Genomic DNA, 15,414 nt, shown 5'->3' with positions numbered 1-15,414 from the left:
TATTAATGATGCGGAGTATTTTAACTTAAATATCATCTTCCCAGCTCAGGCCTTTCAGGTACATCTCAACTTCTAGTTTCTATGAAGGCCAAAATGCAAAATGTTATCCTGAATTCAAATCATAAAAATTGGAACTTTGGAAAGGAACCAATAATGTTTTGCCTTATTATGCTATAATGGGTTGAGGTGTTTTTAGGTGCTAAAGAAATATTTCCTCTAGAATCCACCACTTTGAGAAGATGTTTCAAACATCCAGTCAATCCTATTACAAATCCCATTTACACATAAAACAATTAATTCACACTTCACGTGAATAGGTGAAACTCTGCCAAATCTTAAGGGTTCAACTTGGGTTAACATATTTTTATGGAGAAGTTGGCAAGACCTAGGGGAATAAAAAAGAAAAAGAAAGATAAGTCCAAGCTTGCCCCCAAACTATCACAAATCTAACCTCTACTATAAAGGACATTTTCAATGCTAGAAAAGGTATTATCAATGTGCATGAAGAAAACTATGTGCTTATTTGTTTACTTATTTGATAGTTTTTTGGGCAAGGAAAATTTGTTTTTAAAATACAAATAAGCATAGTTTCTGTCTTTAAAGGATTTCCATAATTCATCTTCAGCTCAGGTGCCAACATTTGGTTCTCCTTGCTTTGGTATAACAGAAAAGGCCATCAGGGCATAAAATGAAAGCTGGTAGTGAAACGATACACCTAAACATTTCTGGATATGACACAAGAAGAAAATGGGAATGTGAAAAAGCAGAAAATGAAAACAATGGATGAGATAAAGCAGAGGAAATCACGTCACATGTAAGAAAAGGAATGCCCAGTAAAGAAATGTAGATAGTCAAAAGTTTTTGGTGACAGGGACATCCAAAGGGGTCTTTCCTATTATGGTTGTTTATATTCAAATTTGAAATTATTTGCTCCATAGTGGCTATAACATTATTTCCTCTACCCCAATGATCTCTGTACTCCATTGCATATACCCACTAAATATTCAGTAAAATCTACTACACATATAAATATCTTGTAAAAATGTTCTTTTCAAAAAGTTAAGGAAAAGTGTCAACATTTCACATCTTAATTGGCATGGAGAAAAGAGCAGCTACTGGAAGCAAAAAGCAAGAAAGAATGAAAGTTTAGCAGGAAAAGAAACTGGAAATAGATGTGGTTGGGAGAATACATGCAACTTAAAGTTTATAAACCTTGAGGAGGGCATTATATCTAAATCTCAAAGAGAGTTTGGCAGGTTCTGTTATCCAAAGATGACTGCGCCAATATATTCCATTTCTCATACTCTTCTTAGAATGACATAACACTCCTCCACTGAAAGGCGCAGAACGTTGTTCCCTCTCTTTGAAGATGAACCAAACTTGATAACTAATTTCTAACAAATAGAATGTGGCAGAAAAAAACGCAGTGTGACTCCCAAGACTAGGTCATGAAGGCAATGCATTTTCTGCCTGGCTTTCTTTCTTTCAGGACACTTATCATTGGAATTCTGCTACCATGGTAAGTGGAAGCCCAGGCTACATGGAAAAGTGACAGATAGATGTTCCAGCCATCAGCTGCAGCTTAAGACTCAAATGACAGCCAGGATCAACAAACAGCCCTGTGTGTGAGCAGCCTTCAGATAATTCCAGCCCCCAGACTTTGCATCCAACTAAAACTCTTGACATGGCAGAACAAAGAGTTCCCCATTGTGCCCTGTACATATTCTGACCAACAGAATCTATAGGCATAATAAATGGTTGGTTCACACCACAAAGTTCTGACATAATGTTTTATACAGCTATAATACCTCAATTTCAATACCATTGCATTTAATTCTCTTTGGCCAATCAAGCCTACTAACTGTTCTCCATCTCTATAGACACCAGAAATGGGGTTGAATGGAATTACAAAATGGTGTAATGGTGGGTATTAAAAAGAGTTAACACTGCATCCTGAGATGTAATATACTAGGAATGTTAACAAAATGAGACCTAAAAGTAGTGCACACAGTACAGGGTGGGTGGATAGATGGAAATGAAGCTATTATTTTATCTGTTCATTCAAATGAGAAATATTCATCTAAGACAGAGAAGCAAGAAATAGATTCAGTTGCCTTTATTTACTGGATTCCTCCATGAGAAATAGTTTTCCAAGTAAAATAAAGAATTCAAAAGAACACATTGATTAAGTTGATTAACTTCAACATGTTAAACTCTATATATTTATATACATTTACTTATATTATTTATATTACATATTTATATATTCTAGAGAGAGAGGGAGGGAAGGATGGGTAGAGGGACAGAGAATTTATATGGGAAATAAAGCTGGGGAATATATTTATAAAAGACATGAAGAGGTTGGGACATCTGCGTGGTACAGTCGATTAAGTGGCCAACTCTGGTTTTTGGCTCAGGTTGTGATCTCAGTGTCGTGAGACTGAGCCCCGCATCAGGCTCTAGGTTGAGCATTCTGTCTGCTGAAGTTTCTTTCTCCCTCTGCCCTTCCCTGCCTCACTCTAAGAAATAAATAAATCTTCAAAAAATATGAGGAGGTTAATAACTTTAATATATAAAGGACAATACACAAAGTTCCATAGAATTAAAAATCCTAGAGAAAAATGGCTAAAGGATATGAACAATAAATTATCCCAAATAGCAATAACACACACACACGCACACAATTTTATCCTCACTAATAAACAAAGGCAAATTTTAATAATGAGGGGGAAAAAAGTGTACCTGAGGGAGTAATATAGCAATGGGATAGCTCTCTCCCATAAAAATGGTGGGGATATTTGTGATATTAAGCATCTTTTCAAGTGTTCATTGGCCATCTGTATGTCTTCTTTGGAAAAATGCCTATTCAGCTCTTCTGCCCATTTTTTATTTTTGTGTGCATCTGTTGCATTAAGTTCTTTATGTATTTTGGATCTTAACCCTTAATCAGATATAACATTTGCAAATATCTTCTCCCATTCAGTAAGATGCCTTTTCATTCTGTTGATGGTGTCCTTTGCTATGATAAAGCTTTTATTTTGGTATAGCCCATTAGTTTATTTTTGCTTTTGTTTCCCTTGCCTGGGAAGACATATCTAGAAAAATGTTTCTACAGCCAATGTCAAAGAAATTACTGCCTATATTTTCTTCTAGGAGTTTTATGGTTTCAGTTCTTAAATTTAAATCTTTAATCCATTTTGAGTTTATTTTTGTATGGTGTAAGAAAGTAGTCCAGTTTCATTCTTTTGTCCAATTTCCCATCAACATTTGTTGAAAAAACTGTCTTTTCCCCATTTATATTCTTGCTTCCTTTGTCATAGATTAATTGACCATATAAGTGTAGGTTTATTTCTGGGCTCTCTGTTCTGTTCTATTGATCTATGTGTCTATTTTTGTGCTAGTACCATACTATTTTGATTACTACAGATTTATAGTATACTTGAAATCTAAAATTGTGAAACCTCCATCTTTGTTCTTCTTTCACAAGACTACTTTGGCTATTTGGGTTCTTTTCTGGTTCCATACAAATTTTAGTTATTTGTTCCAGTTCTGTGAAAAATGCTGTTGGCATTTTGATAGACACTGCATTAAATATGCAAATTACTTTGGGCAGTGTGGACATTTTACCAATATTCATTCTTCTAATCCACGAGCATGGAATATCTTTCCATTTGTTTGTGTTGCCCAGTTCAATTTCTTTCATCGATATTTTATACTTTTTGGAGTACAGGTCTTTTACCTCCTTGGTTAAGTTATTCCTAGGTATTTTATTCTTTTTGGTGCAATTAAAATGTGATTGTTTTCTTAATTTCCATTTCTACTACTTCATTTTCAGTATATAGAGTGTAACAGATTTCTGTATATTAATTTTGTATCCTTCAACTTTACTGAATTCATGTATCAGTTCTAACATTTTTGATGGCATCTTTAGGGTTCTCTATATATAGTATCATGTCATCTGATAAACCCACAATGATCTATCATCTTACATTTGTCAGGATGGCTAGAATCAAAAAGGCAAGAAATAACAAGAGTTGGCAAGGATATAGAGTAAAAGGACTCTTTTGCATGGCTGGTGGGAATGAATGCAAATTGGTGCAGCCACTGTGGAAAGAGTATGGAGGTTCCACTAAAAATTAAAAATAGCAATACCATATGATCCAGTAATTCTCCTCTAGATATTTACCCAAGGAAAACAAAAACACTATTTCCAAAAGATATATGCATCTCTATGTTTATTGCAGCATTATTTACACTAGCCAATATATGTAAGCAACCCAAGTGCCCATTATTAAATGAATGGATAAAGAAGATGTGCTATATATACACAATGGAATACTACTTAGCCATAAAAAAGAAAGAGATCTTGCCATCTGCAACAATATAAATGGACCTAGAAGGTAAAATACTAAGTGAAATAAGTCAGACTGAGAAAGACAAATATCATATAATTTCTCTCATATGAGGAACTTAGGAAACAAATGAACAAAGAAAAAAGAGACAAACAAAAACAGACTCTATACTCAAACAATGAATCATGGAACACTACATCAAAAACTAATGATGTAGTGTATGGTGATTAACATAACATAATAAAATTTAAAAATAAAGAAGATAAAAAATTAAATTAAATTAAATAAACCAGACTCTTAAATAGAAAAAACAAACTGGTGGTTGCTAGATGGGCAGTGGGTGGAGAAATGGAATAAATAGATAAAAGGGATTAAGAGATACAAACTTCCAGTTACAAAATAAGTAAGTCATAGAGATGAAAAGTATAGCATAGGGAAGAGAGTCAATAAAATTGCAAAAACATTGTTTGGTGACAGATGGTGACTACACTTATGGTGAGTACTGAGTAATGCAGAGAATAATCAAATCATTATTTTGTACACCTGAAACTAATATAACACTGTATGCTAATAAAATAAATAAAATAATAAAAATAGTAAATAAATAGATAAAAATAGTGTGACCATACAGGGCTCAACATTTCTAAAAAGCAAGTTAACCTGAAAAGATTCTTTAACATGCCTTGACAAGTGATAATGCTTCTGAGAATCAATACAAAGGAGAAGAAAACAATGTTCATTAAAGCATTTGTAAACATATCTGTACTAAGCAGAAACCTGGCAGAACCCAAGGCTCTGCCCTGGTATGGCTGGGGTCATCCTGATGCAGTGGGCCACAGTTTCAAAGGAGCTATTCATATGAGCTGACTGGAGGCAAGAGCAGGATGATTGGACTTAGGAACCTGAACTCCAAGAGAACAGATATCTCCAAACACAAAAATTAAACTATGAAGGAATAAAGTTCCCCCTATAGGGCCTTTCTCTCTTCTCATCTGGGTCCAAAGTTTCTGGAGTTTTTAATGATAATATGAATTCACAACAAAAAGCCTTCCAGTTTAACAACTAAAAGGAATTTTTTTTTCCTAAATATCATCCAGGAGGTGAGTAAGAAGATCCAAGGAGATTGCACCCACCCAGATTTGGGGGAATATTTGGCTTGAATAAAGCTCTTGTCTTTCAAGGATGAGTAAACAGAAAAACACCAACCATAGCAATATGAACCTCTAAAAAAAATCAACCAACCAGAGAGAATGGAAAAAAACATTTTTCTTATAAGATGAACTTACATATTATAAAAGTATAAATTCAACAAAGAAAAGTTGGAAACTACAAGTGAACAAAAAGAAAGTAAACTTCACCATCTGCCCCACACCAGAAAAATATCTGGTACCACTTTTGGGAATATCAGAAGTCTTGAATAGACCAGTTTCAAAAGAGAGTAAAATTTTCTAAAGCATCTACATTGTATTCTCAAAAAAACTTTTTAAGAATATAGATTCTATGAAACAGGAAATAAAAATAATATAAAATATTTATAAATAAAGAGGTGACTGAACATCAGAAGAAATAAAAAGCAAAGTATAAAATAAATTAAAAATCTAACTAAAAGAAAAGAAAAAAATATCATTTAAAATGGAACTTCAAGCACTAAAATCAGGCACAGGCTTGCAAAAATTTTCTCGGAAACATATAACATCACTTTGAAAACGTATACACTGCAAAGACAAGAATAAAAAGAATTAATAGAGATGAGAGGGGCTTCTCACCAAGACGAAGCCATAGGGACTAGATTTACCCTTTCCCATGAAACAACAATAATGAAAAAGCCACACAAAATATATGGCACAGTGGTTTGCCCCTTCACATTAGGAATGAAGAGGGTATGATGTCTGAGAGATGGGACTCTCTCAGAGATGAGTTTATTGTCCTGAGAAAGTTTCCAGACTGTAGCACTAGTCGGGGGTGGGGGGAGGAATCTAGGGAGAGCCCGGCAGATTCCCTGAGTTGAGGAGACGGAGCTAAGAGCCCAAGGAAACCAAGATGGGTAGAGTTCACAACACTGAGCACTGAAGAGGAGAGAACTACAGATGGAGACAACTCCAGATACCCTTGAGTGTCCTTGTAAGTACTCAACAGGATATTGCTCAACATAAGCATGTGAAGAAACTACAGAGGGTTGGAGGAAAAACAACCTGAAACAATTGAAGGGAATAGAACCTGGCCAAGAACTAAGTCTTTTACCAATCAATCAGGAAAAATTCATCATTCACAGAATACCTGGTCACATACTCAGAAGGATCTTATCTCAATAGTGGCAATTAGGATAATACTGCTCTGGTACCACCTAAATAATGTTAAAAAGCGAGACTGGAAAGGATAAAAATCTTCTTAAGTAACTTAACTGTATCTAAAAACAGAGCTCAAGAATATTTACAGGAATACAAAAATATAAGGCACTCAACAAAGTGAAATTCACAACGTCTACCACCCAAAGAAAAATTTGGCAGAAAAAGATAACCCATAATAAAGAGAAAAATCAATCAAGAACAATCCAAAATTGACATGGATCTTAGATTTAACAGACAAGAATAATTAAAAAATTATTATAACTACATTCAATTTGTTCAGAAAGTAGAGACGTAGAATACACACATGCATGTGCATGCACATAGACACCCCAAAAATGAACTTTTAGAGATGAAAACTAAAATATGTGAGATCAATATACACTGGATTGGGATTAACAGCAGATTAGATATTACAGAAGAAAAGATTAGTGAATTTAAAGACAGAAATGAAACTATCCAAAATGAAACACAGAAAAGAGTTTTTTTTTTGTAATTAGCAGAATATCAGTGAGCTACAGGACAACTTTAAATAGTTTAATAGATGTATAATTAGAGTCTCAAAAGTTAAAAGACCTTAAGAAGGGGGACAGAGGAAATATTTGTAGAAATAATACCCCAAACTTTCAAATTTGACAAAAATTATGAACCCACAGATCCAAGAAGCTCCAAACATCCACGAATAAGAAATAATGAACATAACTGTACCTCATTACATCATAATAAACTTGTTCAAAAACAGTGATAGAAAAAACACCTTAAAAGCAGCTGGAATAAAAAGTCATATTACATGAAAGAACAGCAAGAAGGGAGACAACAGGTTTTTTAAAACAGAAACAAGGCAAACAAGAAGATATGGTACAATAGCTTTAAATTCAGAAATAAAAAGAATCTGGGTGAAATCTATACCCTGAGAAAGTATCTTTCCAGAAAAAAAGGTAAGATAACTTTTCAGGCACACACAGGCTGAAAGAATTTATCACCAGCATTCTTGCACTATAAAGGAATTCTTTCAGGCATAAAGAAAGTGACACAAATGGAAATATGGATCCATGCAAATAAATGAAAAGCAACAGAAAGAGCACCTTCCTTGGGTAAATATATCAGATTCTTATCTCATTATTTAAATCTCTTTAAAGATAAGTCATGGTCTTTCAAAAACTCACAACCACCATCTAATTATGAGAAAACATCCAAAAAATCTCAGCTGAGGGTCGTTCTACAAAAAAATGACCATACTGTCAATTTTGAATTATATATACAAAAGGAAATACTGTTTCAAATGTATTCTTTGAAAATATAAATTAAACTGCAATTAAAATAAAAATACTCATGGGGCGCCTGGGTGGCTCAGTCAGTTAAGCGTCTGACTCTGGATCTCAGCTGAGGTCTTGATCTCAGGGTTGTGAATTCAAGCTCCGTGTTGGGCTCCACAACGGGCATGGAAAAAAAAAATACTTAAAAAACAATACTTATAGTTTTTGCAAAAACAGAAAAAGAAAAATGCAAGAATGCATTGGTCAGTATAGGGAAGGAAAGTAAGGGAAAAAAGAATAAGGAAATATAAGAACCATGACATCATAAATCAAGGAAACAAATAAAACATGCATGTCTCATATGGAAATAAGTGAGTTCATGTCCTTTAATAAAAGACAAAGATTCACACTGACTTTTGAAAAAATTCAACTAAATTCTACCTATATTTAATATACCTAGAATAAAATAGTTTAGGACAATTTTATTTACTTATTTATTTTTTAAGCAGGCTACATGCCCAACGTGGGGCTTGAACTCATGACCCTGAAACCAAGAGTCACATGCTGCACTGACTGAGCCAGCCAGGTACCCCTCAGATTATTTTAAAAAGCTAAAAGATATCTAATTCACATGCACTGAAAAAGAAAATGAAGTTTTATTATATAAAATGATAATCAATTAGAAAATGGAAATAAATATATAAATATGGTTGTTTTATTCATAAAGTTTATAACCAACATCAAGGAAAATCATTACCCAAGTGTTATACATCAGGTGCCACAGAACAGACTGTGAAAGCATATAAAGTAATAATAGAAGGGAAAAGGAGAGTGGGAAGAAGAGCAGAAAGAAGGGTAATAAAGAAGATAATGGAAATAAGAACAAAAATGAAGGAGAAAGGATGAGAAGGATAGGAAGAGAGATAAGGGCAGACAGAGAATGAAAAACAGTTGAAAAGTAAAATAATAATGGAAGTCTAATATATCTCAACTTTCACATCATCCAAGAAGCAGAAAGAGATAAATACTAATAGGAAAGAGGGAAAAAGAGATAATTAATGTAATTAATAAAGTTGAATGATTAGATAAGACTTCACCTAAAAAGAATGTACATTTTTGCTAGCATCAAAGAATCATCACATTATTTTCTGAAGTATAAAGTATAGGGAAGATTAGCAATGTCTTCTAAGAAAATGGAATAATACAGTTTGTGTTCTCTTAACACAATACAATGAACCTAAGAATCAATAATGGTGTTAATATTTTAATATATATTATAGATCATCTTTCATTCACAAGATAAGTATGTTCTCAGAATCTTTTGTGAGCAGCCACTATAATAAGGTGTCTCTTACTGCAGTATTTACATTACAACACACAGGACATCCTAGGAGGAGAAAAGACAATATGCAAACAAATAAATATGCTTATTTTAACCTTCTCTTTGCCTTTTTTGAATACAAGGCCCTTCCCTGGTTGTATCCAAGAAATCAACCTTCAGGCTCTACTGGCTGTCTTAGGTGAGTGTCATTTTGTTGTCTCCATTCTTTTATCCCTGCCGCAAGCTCCCCAAACCCTCAGCAATTTAACAATTTTGCTTGCAGAAACTAGTTCACAGTGTTCACCTGAAATAATAAAAGTTATTCTTTCTGTCATTAAGATCTGATGGAGTCAGGAAGCAGGAAGGCATAATGTACAATGAGAAAAATAGAAGTTATACTCTCCACAGTGCAAGAAAAGGAAACCAAGAATTTGTTAAAAAAAAAAAAAAAAATAAAAAAAAAAAGGGCTCCAAATGAATGGGCTCTTGTGTTAATATTTCCCTTTCCAGGCTTTAGTCTGGAGGACAGGCGGTGAGAAGTGAGTTAGATAAGCCAGGTCAACACCAAGAGCAGTGGAGGCTTACTCCATCCTGTTCTCCCTTTTGACTCCAGGAAGAGGCCTATTTGCAGGCTGCCCTGTAACAACTTGAGCACACATACATCATTGTGTGCTGGGTAGCCCAGTGAGGTCTAGATGATGCTCTTGAGGTTTGGCTCTTCCCAGCTGCCCTCGGCTCCTATGTGCTACAGAGAGAACTCAGATTCTGGCTTGAGGATCTCACCAAAGAGTTTGCCATACAGTAAGCAAGGTGACTCTCAGCAAAGACTATCAAATAATCACCCAAGCTAGAACCCAAAGAATCCAACAGGAGAATAGTCTGAATTATTTTACTCTGAAGTGGGTCAGCTCAGCCAAGGAGTGATCCTGGGAGCATTGCCTGAACCAAAATGATAGTACATGAGATACAAAACTATAGCCTTCAGTAGGACTTACTTCAGTTAGGATCTGCCCCTCAAATTCATGCCTACAAAAATTCGTATGAAATAAATTCCTTTTTAATTTCAGAGACTCCTAGGAACAACAGTTCTTATACAAACAAACCCCTTCCTCTTGGACTACAAAATTGTTCTCTATAGGCAAAGACTGCACTGGACAGGGGTTATCTGGCATTGTTTGAAAAGACTGAGAAATTCCTAGCTGACTGGTCTATGGAAAGTGAAAATAAAAAGCTAGAGTAAAGATGAGAGAGAACTCATGTTAACAACACCTCTCATTATTTTCAACTGTGATAAATGTGGGTATAGACATCAAAATTGGGCTGAGTAATATACGGAACTGTTGAATCATAAAGTGTACACCTGAAACTAATGTAACACTGTATGTTAACTACATTGGAATTTAAAAAAAAATTTGCAGTGCATGGTTAGAGACTGGTTTTGGCAACTGGAATCAGGGAATAAATCTAATTCTGAGAATCAGGCAAGTAGAACCGTGGCTGGTATTCTATTTGTTGGTTACAAAGTACTCAATCAATTCTCCCCAACATGTAACATATTTACACCATCACATAAGTATCCAGTGTACTAAACATGTTGGCTTGCCATAGGAAGGACTAACAAAGAAATGTATTTGCCTGAATATTTGTGTAATAGCATGGAGCTAGACCATAAACATAAACTTTAAGCATTCATAATTGATATTAAAATGACTTATAGTCTACTTGCCAATAAAAATTTTTATTATTATTACTAATTTCCACAATCACAATGGAGCTAGATTAAAGAAGAACACTGACAATACACTGTGACTAAAAACCAAAGAGAGACTAATTCCTCCATTAGATAATATCAAATGATAAAATATGTTAGATTTAAATTGTTTTTCCTTCACTAAATTAATGAATCTCCATCAGTGAATGAAAAGAGCTTTTCCATTTCTAAAGGGTACGATCATGCTTGGATGGTTAAAATAATAAACCTAAAATGTCATTTGGGATTTTCAGTATCAATTTAAATCACACTGATTACAAAGTTTATCAGGGCCTAGCACACATAGGTATTCTAATAAATAAAATTAATACCTCATAATTGGATAGTTTCTTAAAAATCACAAATCACTTTCATATACCTCATCTCCCTAGATCTTCGTAACAACCTTATGACATTATAAAACAGAAATAAACCCTTCACACTACAATTATGTGAAGGTTTAAGTTCAAAAGTCAATCTATAAAAGAATACCATTTGTGACAGAAATATAAATAGGATCCACAAATTGGCAATCTAGGTGGTTGATGACGATGACATATAAATGAATATACACACCGCTTTCCAAAAATCAGTGGTTAAATTGAAATAGCCGATTATATGAATAAATAAACCATACCGGACTTCTGAACTGAAGCTTTAATAAATCCAAACATGGGGCTTCTCTCTCATAATAAAGCTTGTTCATATTCCATACGCTCAATCATTTCATGCTTGCAGAGTATGTGACCAAATTACACGCAAGAATGAATGGGCCAGATCATACTCACTATAATTATAATTTAACACACTTGAAAGACTATAGTTGAAGACTCATACAGAATAAGGTAGTTGCAAAGTAGTTGTGAAACAACTGTCAATTTTAGCACAGAAAATGTATGTGGTATGATCAAAAAAGAAATGTCTAATAAAATCTGGAAAATGGATTTAAATAACTATCTCTTTGGTTCCAAGGTTTTCATGTTATTAGTGCCTTGCTTAGCCTCAATGTATGGCTGAAATGATACCTAGAGTATAAGTATTCCTGACTCCATGTCCTTTGACTTTCTCACTGACCCACTCCTCTCAAAGGATATATTAAAATCCATTATGCCATCTTCAAATCTGTTATGTCTTTATTCAGAGAACCAAGGTTTGTTAATGCTTCCGAGTGTGTTTCCTATAACCTCATGACAATGCTGAGTATTCTGCTGACTATTTTTTTTGGCAGCAGCACACCTTTTAAAATGGTATTTAGAAGCCAAAGATGACATGATGTTTATGAAAATTTACCTTGTAGAACTAATTTCCTCAAATTATGAAATTATGAAATAATGAATCTTGGATGTGCAATATTTATCATCTCATCTCTACATATCATTCTATGATTTTGAAGCATTTCAAATTATATTATCTAAATTAATAGTCACTAAAATATGACTTCAGTTGTGAAAAATATGTATTTTAAGAAAGTTCAAAGATATTGGAATCATTTCACTCAATGTAGAAAAGATTAATATTGACTTCTTCTATTCATAAAATATTTTTAGAAAGAAAAGAGAGTCTAGTGTACCTGCACCCTCATTGAAAGAATGAAAAGAAGAATAGCAATGGAGTGAAGAGTGAAACAGAACAGACTTAGCTTATTTAAAATTACATGAAGATGGGGCACCTGGGTGGCTCAGTTGGTTAGGCGTCTGCCATCGGCTCAGGTATGATCCCAGAGTCCTGGGATCCAGCCCTGCACTGGGCTCCCTGCTCAGTGGAGAATCTGCTTCTCCCTCTCCCTCTGCACCTCTGCCTACTATTCCCCCTACTTGTACTCTCTCTCTCTCTCTGTCAAATAAATAAATAAAAAATAATTACATGGGGGTAAATGCTGTCATCTTTCCATGTGGATTTCTTTAAAAATGACTGTTGGAACAGTATTTACAGTATTTACTCTTGTGCCAGAGACCATGATAGTTATTGTGGTAGACTCAAGGATTTCATAATCTAACTCAGAAAACAGATATGTTAAAAATATGATCATTCCATGGGATAGAAACCTTAATGGAAGTATGCAATATATATATATATACACACAGTGTGGAATACACAAGAGGTGTCTGTTAACTTTGCTTCAGTTAAAAGGACAATCTTCACTGAGGAGCTAACTCTTAATCTTGAAAAAAGAATCAACATTCATCAGGAAGAATAAAGCCTGCGTAAGAGTATTTGGATATAATTATAAAGGTTTGAGATTCAAGAGAGAAAAGTGAGGCATAAAATGATATAGCTCAGCCATCAGGGCTTCCATTAATGCTGTTGTTCCTGTTGTTTTCCCACAGAAATCTAGGAGGCAAAAAGATAATTCACATGCTATTTTTAGCTTGAACATCCCTCATATAACCTCTTTATGGGAAAAGGATTCATGCTTTGGTTTTATTTTTAAATAATAATATATAAGAACTGAAAAAAGCTACCTCAATGGTCTATAAATTAGTCCATTCCATTCTTTTGTAGTGACTGAATTCTTGATTCTATTCAAAATAGGCATATTGCTTTTAAAAATTAATAATGTTCCAATAGCACATACAGAGTTTGAATCACAAAAAATAAATCTGTTGGAGTTCCTCTAGTGAAAAGGCCAGTGTTCTAAAGATAGGTTAAAAAATAAATTTATCAACTTCTGAAATCTTAAATATCATCTCCCTTTTTGATGTGTTCAATCATTATGAAGTATCTGTTGACAAGAGCTGATGGCAGGGAATATTAGCACACTGAAAAGTTAGAGGTTCTACTTTTTTTTTAATTTAAAGTAACATTTGCTGTTAGGTCGGTTTATCATTTTTTCAGTCAACATTTATTTACATATATTTATATAGTGGACACTGAGCTACTACATTAGGAAATGATTTCATAATAACTTTTACCACTTTGGTGGTTTGGCTAAGTTCATATTTTCTGGCTAATAAGAGGCTTAAGCATGACCAACTACAATATCTACATGACTCTCTATAATCCAGTACCCGATGCATTAAGTAAGCAGTCTTTATGAGGACACACTAAGCAGTCATCCATTATGTTTACAAACATGAAACACAAATTAAAGAGATTACTGAAGTTATCTATTTATTTTAGACTTAGTCCATGTAATAACATGGGAAATAGATGACTGGCAGAGGTGGTGAAGTGTCCATGGCTAATGATATAAAACAATAGGTCTTCTAAAGTCAAAGAGCAAATCAAACTATAAGTCAACACTAAAAGATCATATGTCAAGAACTTTATAGGGAGCAAAAGCTTTATGTTCTTCTATAAATAAAATATTTTTCCCTTCTCTGCTGGCTTTTAAGAATTTGTCTTTAATCCCTGGATTTGTGGACTTCATTATCATGTGCCTTCGTGTGGTTGTCTTCATGATTCTTGCCCTTGGAATTTGTTGAGCTTTTGGATCTACAAGTTTATAGTTTTCCTTAAATTAAAAAAAAAATGGCCATTATATACTCAAATGTTTTCTTTGCCTCCCTCTCTCCTTCAGAGAATGATTACATGTATACCAAGCTACCCAAAGAGTTCCCTAGCTCACTGATGTTCTGTTCGTGTATTTGTTGCAGTTTTATGTTTTTAATCTGTGTGTTCCTTTGTGACTCATTTCTATTGCCATGACTTCAAATTCACTAATCTTTTCTTCTACAATGTCTAATCAACTGTTAGTCCTACCCAGTGTGTTTTTCATCTCACACACTGTATTTTTACATCTCTAGATGTTTGATTTTGTATCTTTTTCATACCTACCATATCTCCATCTAACATTTTGTAACATATGGACTAAGTTATAACAATGTTTAGTGTTCTTTTCTGCTTATTGTAACATCTGTGTCACTTCTGGGTTCATTTCTATGTGTTTATTCTCCTCATTAAGGGGGTCTTACATTTTTGTACTTGTACCCATCTTTCTAGGTGCTGGATAGTTTGTACTCCTAAAAATACTTCTGAACTTTGTTCTGGAACAGTTACTTAAAACAGTTACTTAAAACAGATACTTAAAATCATTTTGATCCTTTTGGATCCTGCTTTTAAGATGCGTTAGGCATAACCAGGGAAGTGTTCATTCTAGGACTAATATTTCCAATACTGGGACAACAGTGGTCTACATACTCTAGCCAACCCCCATTAGTAAGGAGGCATCTCAGTCCAGCTGGTGGTAATGGGCACTCTCCATGGTCTGTGTAAGCATCAGGCATTATTGCATTTAATCCTTCCTTATGCTTCTTTCCCTGGCCTTGGAAAGTTTCTTCACATTCATGTACCAATCAGTACTGTGCTGAATAATCAAGCAAGACCCCTTGTAGATCCCTGGATTCTCTTTCTGAAAATTGCTTTCGTCTTAAAGTACTTCACCTTAAGA

This window comes from Callorhinus ursinus, unplaced genomic scaffold (assembly GCF_003265705.2).
Source record: "Callorhinus ursinus isolate GAN/ISIS: 27379988/994484 unplaced genomic scaffold, GSC_fseal_2.0 scaffold2, whole genome shotgun sequence".
NCBI lineage: Eukaryota > Metazoa > Chordata > Mammalia > Carnivora > Otariidae > Callorhinus > Callorhinus ursinus.
The sequence above is the reverse complement of the archived record's forward strand: the minus strand, read 5'-3'. Positions refer to the sequence as shown.